Consider the following 9,235-nt stretch of genomic DNA (forward strand, 5'->3'; position numbering starts at 1 on the left):
TCTACAAACATGCAACTGATATTTCTATTATCCATTTTTTTCCATTCTAAAAAAATCTAGATGTAAATAGATTTTTTTTAGATGCATGCAATCTTTCTAATTTTTTCTACATACATATATTAACATTTCTATTTTATATTTTGTTTTTACATTATGGTTATTTCAATCAAAATATTTAGATGTAAATAGAATTCTTTTCAATAAATCTAGATGTATATAGAATTCTTTTAATTTTTTACATACATAAAATCTTTCTAATTTTTTTCTACATACATAAAAGAATAATTTCTATTTTCTATTTAAAAAAAAAAGCTATCATAAAGATTGATAAAAAAATTGATTGCATATGCATTCTTTAGTTTGTGCACTAAATGCACAAAATAAATTGTATAGATTAAAACTTCCCGTGCTGGGCACGGGAATATACAATAGAAATATCAGTTACCAAGAATAGTCGGCCATAAGCAATCAAATCTTAAACTCTGCAAAATTTCTTGCAAGCAATCTTTGTTCTGTCTTCGGCTGAAAAGGAAAAAAAGAATATCAGATCTGAGATTGTTTAGATTGCCCTATTCGATTCAAAAAGCCATGGAAGTCACCGCAATTACATCTCCAAGAGGCCTAATGTGCCTTGATTCAGTACCCACATGCTTATCTCCACGAAAAACTCTGCACAGGTCCTCCAGTGGCCTCAATTTCGGTCATATGAACAGAATTCTAAATCTAAATGAAATTAATTAAAATTGAAATATAAATCAAAGTAGAATATTATAACTAATTTTGAATTTCAATTTACTTCTACATCTAAATCTAAATGAAAATGTAAATAAAAAATAGAAATCTCACCTGCAAAAATGTTACTCCAAAACTTCAATTTACTCCTATTCAAAAACTCCAATCTAATCCTCCAATAACCTCCACCTCTTCCTTCCTGCAAAAACATAAAATGAAAATGAAATGAGGAGCCTTGGTTTTATAACTTCTGAGAGGCTCCTCATATCCCCCAACAGACGTCTCTTCACATTCCACGAATTTGTTTCAAATTCTCCCACTCCCCGCAAAAAAAAAGCATGAATGTGCATGCAAAATTATATTTAACAAAAAAAAAATCATATTGAAATTATTTCGGGCCCTATTTTTTTAGGCCCTATTTTTTTGGGTCATACTTTTTCGGGCCCTACTTTTTCGAGCCTATTATTTCGGCCTCCATTTGGCTTCCTATTATTTCGGCCAGCTATTATTTCGGGAATTCCTTTTTAATATTTAATTTGGAAGTTTGTAACTGCTCCCAATTCTTTTTTATTGACAAAGAATCTTGGCATATTCCCGTGCTGGGCATTTGTGCTGCCATTGTATAGAACGCCTCTCGGCGTAAATAGGTTCTACATGAGATGGACACTAATTTTCTATCTTCAATCCCAAAACTAAGAGCCTTAACTTTTATATTTTATTTTCTAAGGAAAAAAATATTTTTATTGAATGCTAACAAAGCCTCCTTAAATAAATCCAGAATAGTATGTAATTACTAGTTGCATTTCTTAATTGATTAAAAAAAATATTTTAGATTTCAGCAAATTAGATTATAAGCTTCTATACTTTATAAGGACCACCTCATCAGGTCATTCCAACATAGTGCTTATGGTTAATCGTAGAGTTTCACACAAGGATTTCAAGCGCCACTCAAAACTAATAGCATGTAGCAAATTGAAGCCATTAATTTCATTACCTTGGCAAATAGACTCTATATAAGATAAACATTATTTTTTATCTTCATTCCCAACATTAAGAGCCTCAACTCTTATATCTATTTTCTAAGGAAAATACATCTTTTCATTGAATGCTAATAAAATATACTTAACTAAATCCAACATAAAGTTTTAGTCACTAATTGCATTTATATATTGATAAAAACAAATATTTCTTGCATTTATTTTAAAAATATCGATTACTAGCGATGCTAGCACAAAACATGAACACATTAAACTTTGATCACAAAAGCTCACACATGATATGAACCTTTGTAGTTACCACATTATATATCTTGACGCCCATTAATCTACACATGTTATAGTTGATTGTTCAAAGTCATGAAGCTAGTCTAAAAGGGGGTTAATCAAGCAGAAACTAGCCGTAATCATCTAGTAACTTCCTCCTATTCATTTTTATATACCCCATTCTTGCTTATTTACTATTAAAGACTTCAACGAGTTATTTTGCTAGACTTTGTATGAGGTCTTCCCCACAAGGTCACTCTAGTGTAACCACAAGGATTTCTAGCATTGCAAGAAACATTTATCCAATTGAAGTAATCAATTTATATACCTTGACAAATAGATTAAATATGAGATGAATACTAATCCTCTATCTTCATTCCCCAAACTAAGTGCTTTGAATTTTATATTTCTTTCCTTAAAAAAAACACATTTATTTATCCAATACTAGTAATATCTCCTTAATTGTAATTAATAATTATGTTTATTTAACTAAGACAAATATATTCCTTACAATTTCAAGAAACTTTAATCACAACACCCACACAATGTTTGAACCTTCCACCACTTCGCTGAACATAATGAAATGAACCCCTATTTCTTACAATGTCTAAAAAATGAAAAAAATAAGACATTTATTATCCACTCCATATATTCAATTAGTTTAAACCTAAAAAATCATAAAATCTTAATCATTTTGATTTACTAATTACAAATATTATATTATTCATTAAATTTTAATTTTTAATTTTTATAAAAGTCTATATTGATAGCTAAAACACAAATAATAAATAATAATAATTAATGTTGTCTTCAGCTCTTATGAATAATAATAAATAAATAAATAAAAAGCATCGACATATTCAAGACTTACCAAACACATTTGAAAAATCCAATTCTTGTCACATGTCCCGCACGTTTCGGAAACCTAAACATTCAGATCTGACTCGTTTCTACAATCTTTTCTCCATTTTCCATACTTTTTCCTCTATTGGAACAATTCCTAACCAAAATATTTACAGGCAGATAAAAAATCATACAAGGAATCGATCTTTGAGAGAATCATCCTCTGAAAACCAGGGCATAATTTATTCCATTCAACAAAATTACACACAACCATGATCTGAACATCAACAAACCCTTGGGCAGGGAATAAAGAGCAAGAAAAATAACACAATTTACCAGTCAAGAAAACATAAAGATCTGTTAATAAAAGCTATTTAATTTAGGTTCCCCTGTTCAAACCCCAAATGCTCTTTGTATTCACTCTGCAGTCAGAGATTGCACCTTGTGTGTACCATTGCCATCATCATCGGGATAAGAAATAGAAATAAGCTTCAATCTGTACTCTTCCTGCTTATTATCCACCTCATCATATCCTTTCTTCTGAACCATCTGCCTTGCTCTGCAGATCGGCTCCTGCTGTGAAATTGCTATGAGTGACTCCCTTGTTTCATCAGAAACTACCCCTCTTTCATCATTCTGTGGCAAGGCACGATCCATCAACAACCCAAAAAGCCTTGGCCTGAACAAAAACCAGGATTTCAAAACCAAACCCTAACTTTCAGAACTTCAAATCAAACCCTAATCTGAGAATCTGAGATCAAACCCTAACTCACAATTTCAAATCAAATCCTAATCTCGCAAATTTCAAATCAAACACGGAGAAAACCAGACAAGTGCAGAGATCTAACGAAAGCTAGGTATGCGCGGATGGGAAATGAGGAAAAACTTCTGGAATTCGAAGATAAAATAAGAAAAAAGTTCGTTTCCTCACCTTTAATTTTGCCGAGTTGAATCCACCCAATTTCTGGAAATCTTCAAGTTGTAAGTAGATTAATCTAGCTATGCACAGAACGCCATTGAGAAAAAATCACTGGAATTTGAGAAAGGAAAATTTCTTTCTTTTTTGTCTCCTCGCCTTTGATTATTAGGGCTGAATCCTACAAAATTCTTTGTAACTTTCAGGATATGGAGGTTTAGATCATTCAAATTATGTTGAGGTTTAGATCATTCAAATTATGTTGAATGCAAAATTGTCAAAGCTATGGCGGATCGTTATCCCTATTGGCGTAGGATATAGTTTGTCCAGAAGTCTCGATAATGACGCTGATATGACGTGGGACCAATGAGGATAAGCTTTGGAGGCCTCTCGGCCTGCCTGTTTTGAAACATTATAATTTTGACAGTTTACCTGCACATTATATGAAAATGGTTTCCTTTCTGCGTGGCTGTGAATGTATTTGTATTTATTTTACTAGTGTTTATTTTGGTAAGTAGGAGACAGTGTTAATTTTTATTTTGATAAGGAGGAGATAGTGTTTACTTTCAATTTTTTTGCAATATTTTTAATTTGTCGATAATGATTCGATTCGATTTTGAGTTTTTCTAGAAGTTGTGTGAGTGGGCTGGGATTTTATTATTGCGATAATAAATAGCGTGTTTCGTGTGTGATTGTAGAGATGGAAAGAGTATATTTTATTTTCTATTTATATGTTTTGTAATTTTTTTTAATTTTTAATTTTTGGCTTGTGTGTTACCATGATTAGGATTGTGTTTCATGTGGGATTGTGAAGATAGAAGAGTATATAGTGTGCTTGCTTAAGATTTTCCGCGATCTTGCTTTTGCTTACAAGAAATTATCATCGTCCAATCTTTTTTGTTTTAATGTTAAGGAATTTTATCATATAATTGGGTAATTTTAGTATCTATTTATTTTTGTTTGATTTAATTGGCATGTTTTAGATCTTATTTAGATCTTATAGAATTTTCTATTCTAAATGGAATAGGCTTATTATCTAGAATTTATTGTTTTGAGGAAATTTTTGTAAGACTTTTCTATTTTATGATTTTCCAACCAACTAATAAAAATCAATTATGGAAATTTAACTTTCATTTTTCATAATGCTAAAAAATACTCATAATTAGTATGTTTGCAACACCTACTCCATACTTTATTACATTTGGTCTAAGATTTGGATTCTACCTGTTTAGTAAAATGATTTTGTGAGATACATCAAAATTTCCATTAAGATAGGAAAAAATGTGCAGGTTAGAAAAATGTAGAATGCTTTATTTATTTTGTTTGAGTTGTTTAGTAAGTTTGCAACACCTATTCCATACTTTATTACATTTGGTCTGAGATTTTGATTCTACCTGTTTAATAAAATGTTGTGAGATACATCAAAATTTCCCTTGAGATGGGAAAAAATGTGTAGGTTAGAAAAATGTCGAATGCTTTATTTATTTTGTTTGAGTTGTTTAGTAAGTTTGCAACACCTATTCCATACTTTATTACATTTGGTCTGAGATTTTGATTCTAATTGGTTAATAAAATGTTGTGAGATACATCAAAATTTCCATTGAGATAGGAAAAAATGTGTAGGTTAGAAAAATGTAGAATGCTTTATTTATTTTGTTTGAGTTGTTTTAGTTGCAATTCATGTTCATACATTTTGTTGTTGTTGGAAGGTTTAGGAACCCGATACGGGGCCCACACGTGCACTTCTTTAGTTTAGAGCCAAGGACTGAGGGGCATCCACGCCGTAGAATGCTAGGTTTAGGAACCCAATACAGGGCCCACATGTGCACTTCTTTAGCTTAGAGCCAAGGATTGAGGGGCATCCACGTCGTAGAATGCTAGGTTTAGGAACCCGATATAGGGCCCACATGTGCACTTCTTTAGCTTAGAGTCCTTGAGGGGCATCCACGCTGTAGAATGCTAGGTTTAGGAACCCAATACGGGGCCCACATGTGCACTTCTTTAGCTTAGAGCCAAGGACCGAGGGGCATCCACACCGTCAAAATCATCCAAGGCACGATCTTGGCCTCATCCCTTATGATGTTGGGCCTTTCCACTCAACAAAACTTGATCCCTGGTGGGCTCTTTGTGAGCCATTCAACTTCACCAGTAGACCAAGGGCCTTTTGACATGTTCATATGATTTTCAAATGTCTTTCATTTTAAAAATGCTTTGAGATTTTGATTTTACATGTTTTGAATACAAATTATTAAGACAAAATAATTATTTAATAAGAAAAGTGTGGAATTTTGCAAATTCATGTAAATTTTGTTTACAGTCTTACTATATTTTTTAAGACAAAATAAGATTCCATTATGTGTTGAGTGATGTACATGCATTCTTTTAAAGGCTCCTATTTCATCACATACTCCAAGAATGGTGACAAAAGTTGTTGAACAAACAATGCTTAACATATCTTATTCCCTTCAAAGCTTCAAAAGCAATTTCAACAATGTAGATCCTTAATTTAAGACTTGTTACATTTTTATATTTCTCTCTCTAATAATAATATGCATGTAGGTGGTGATAATAACAATTATGAATTTGATTTGTCTTCAATATGTAGGAAAAGTAAATATTAGTTAATTTTTTATTTAACAATTAATCTTAAAATTGATATATTTTAAATTTATTTTTTGATTATTTTAATCATTAAAAGAATTAAATTTATTTTAATTCTACAATTTTTTTTTAAAATCACATGAAAAAGAAATAATAGAATTACTCTTAATATATTTTGAAAACTATAGAAATGTTCTATCTCTATCTACATTTTAGATGTAAATTAATTGTAATTTTTTTTAGTTCTTCATTTAAAAATTTAAAAAATTACAATTTATTTTAATTTAAAATATGTAAAAGTTTGAAGATAAACTAAATAGAAACATTCTTTATTAATTTAAAAAAAAAATAGAAAGATTTTATGTCTACATTTATTTAGAAAGGTTCTCCATATACTTAGATTTTAGTATTAGATTTTTCTAAGACTAATTCAAATTTTTAAAATAAAATGTAATTTAATATTAAAATTTAGAAAAATTTAGATTAGTTTAGATATTTAAAGTTTCACAACTAAAAGATATTGTATACATTAATAGTCACGAAATTCTACTAATGTAGATAAATTATATTAGTTTAGTTTCATCAAAAAACATATATAAAATAAATTCAAGATAAACTATTAAAGATAAACTATTAGTATAAATAAATATAATAATAAAATTCTAAATCACTATTTACTATTGCATATAAAGAAATAGCGAAAGAGTTTTTACAAAATTAAGGGACCATAAACAAGGATGTCCCAATTCGTGAGTTATATTAGAGAAGACATGAAGTTTACACAATTACATTGCTCAAATACATATACATATATAACCAAAAATGAAAATCATAGAACTAGATTTTGAAGCTACTCTTTATCCTCCTCAATAGTCTTTGGAGTAGTGAACCGAATTGGAGAAGGCTAGTTCAGCAACACATCCTCATCTTGTAGCTTCCTCTTCCAGTTCCTTTCATGATTTAGCTTATGTATGAGGTTTGAAAGTGGTACATTAAAAATATTAACATCATCCTTAGAAGTAGTGTTACCTTAAAAAGATTATCATCATCCTTAGCATTTCCCATCTTTAAGCAGTTGGAGGAATAGGCTTTCTTTAATCTTGATAACAACAATGACTTGCAAGGAAAAGTCAACATATACGAGTCTCATTAGAGACTTAGTAAGGCATCTACTTTTACTCTGAAATATGTCATTATTCCTACATTTCCATAGAAACCAAACAATAACAAAGTAAAGAATAGACCAGAACATGTTAGACCATTTACTGCTACCATAGATTTTACCAAAAATGATATTATCAATAGTAAAATTGCCATCCAATTTAAATCCAAACATCACCCAGATTTCCCTGGCAAAGAAATAGTGGAAAAAATATGGAGGACAGATTCAGGTTGTCTACATATGGAACAGATGTTATACACCCCCCCTGCCTACTTTCTTGAAGGGAAACTTATGCATCAAAAACCTCGATAGAAAACAAGTGATTTTAGGATCAATTGGTCGTGCCCAAAAATTAGACATGATTTTTTCCACTTAGCATGGGTAAGATCAAGGCTCCAGTAGGAATCAAGGTGGTCATAGATAACTGTGGAAGTTGAAAGAAGAGAGTAAACATATTTACATTTGACAAGTCAAAGGGGGTAGAGTCCAACCACTATAGGTGGAAACAACATGAGGAGGAGAGCAACAAAGAAGTCTGACACCGATTTCCTCAATGGCTCTTTTTACTAGACAATATGTCCTCCAATGTGATGGAGGAAGAAGATATTTGTCTCTAAGTTCATCCCACTAGATTAGCATGCCATCTTGAAGAATATCCTCAAATGTGCATATGTCTTCCCTAGCCCATTTCTTAGCAGAGCAACCCTAACCATAGCCAAAGGTTTAGAGTTACTTTTTCAGGTTCCACCAGATAGACCCTTTGGAACACCATATATTGCCCTCCTCTATTCTTTGAAACTTGCCAAAAAAAGGTCTAACATATGCCTATCTCTTCCACAAGGACTTGAAAACATTAGAGCCTCCCACCAGGGTCCTTGTCTCTAAAGCCAAGAAGTCCAAAGTATCTAAATTGTCCCAAAATTTGGCACCACAAGGATGCCCTCTACTAATTGTAGACACCTAAAAACCTTTAGAAAATAAAGTATTTTTATTTTCTGAAAAATTTCTGATGACATCATCATTTATTAATTAATTATTTATTTAATTAATTAATTTATTTTTATGCCATTAAATCCATTTATCTTAATTAAAAATATTTAATTAAGGAATCCTCTCCCAAGCCATTTTAACACAATCCATGAAGTAAAGTCATAATGCCATTTTAAGAAGCCATTTTACATCAAAACCATACACTCACACCCAAATTCCAACTCCATTTGAAGCCCTTTTTGAAGCATAAGCTTGAACATACATCCTATCTATTTAGACAAAGCCACTCAACAAGAGAGCTTCGTATTGAGAGAGTCCATCAATGGCTCATATTCTCAATTGAGAGCTCATCTTAGTCTATCTTGAAGTTTATGAATTTTGTTTAATTTGTAGAAGCTTTATTTAAATTTGGTTTCTATTAGCATACTAACATTGCTCATATACATTTTGGCATGCATGGTGGGACCCCGCATGGGTCATCTTCATTAGCTTTTTTAGTCAAGTTTTGTATGTCATTTGCTAATTTTGGCTAATTTTGCTTGTTTTTGTGATTGGTAGGATTATATAAATTGGTTTTGTAGGTCCAAATGAGCATGAAGAAGACAAAGGAACTCATAGTCTATCTCATAGTATTTGCAGATTTTTCAAGCTTATAGGTGGACAAAGCACTTGGAATTCTTCTTCCTCTTCTTGTCTATATTCTTCTTATTCCATCTACTTCTTCTTCTT

General features: G+C 31.2%; 2 long non-coding RNA genes across 2 annotated transcripts; both read right to left on the reverse strand.

The window, feature by feature from the left end:
- Window positions 1–313: 313 nt before the first annotated feature.
- LOC149561061 (uncharacterized) lies at window positions 314–1,716 on the reverse strand. Its single transcript, XR_016363749.1, has 2 exons — window positions 847–1,716; window positions 314–717 (listed from the first exon to the last, which is right to left on the reverse strand). It is a non-coding gene; the product is annotated as an uncharacterized LOC149561061 (long non-coding RNA).
- A 1,327-nt stretch (window positions 1,717–3,043) lies between these two features.
- LOC149561062 (uncharacterized) lies at window positions 3,044–4,235 on the reverse strand. Its single transcript, XR_016363748.1, has 2 exons — window positions 3,769–4,235; window positions 3,044–3,516 (listed from the first exon to the last, which is right to left on the reverse strand). It is a non-coding gene; the product is annotated as an uncharacterized LOC149561062 (long non-coding RNA).
- Window positions 4,236–9,235: the final 5,000 nt, after the last annotated feature.

Source organism: Cupressus sempervirens, chromosome 4 (genome assembly GCF_028749045.1).
Source record: "Cupressus sempervirens isolate cs-2001-9-10 chromosome 4, ASM2874904v1, whole genome shotgun sequence".
NCBI classification, from domain to species: domain Eukaryota; kingdom Viridiplantae; phylum Streptophyta; class Pinopsida; order Cupressales; family Cupressaceae; genus Cupressus; species Cupressus sempervirens.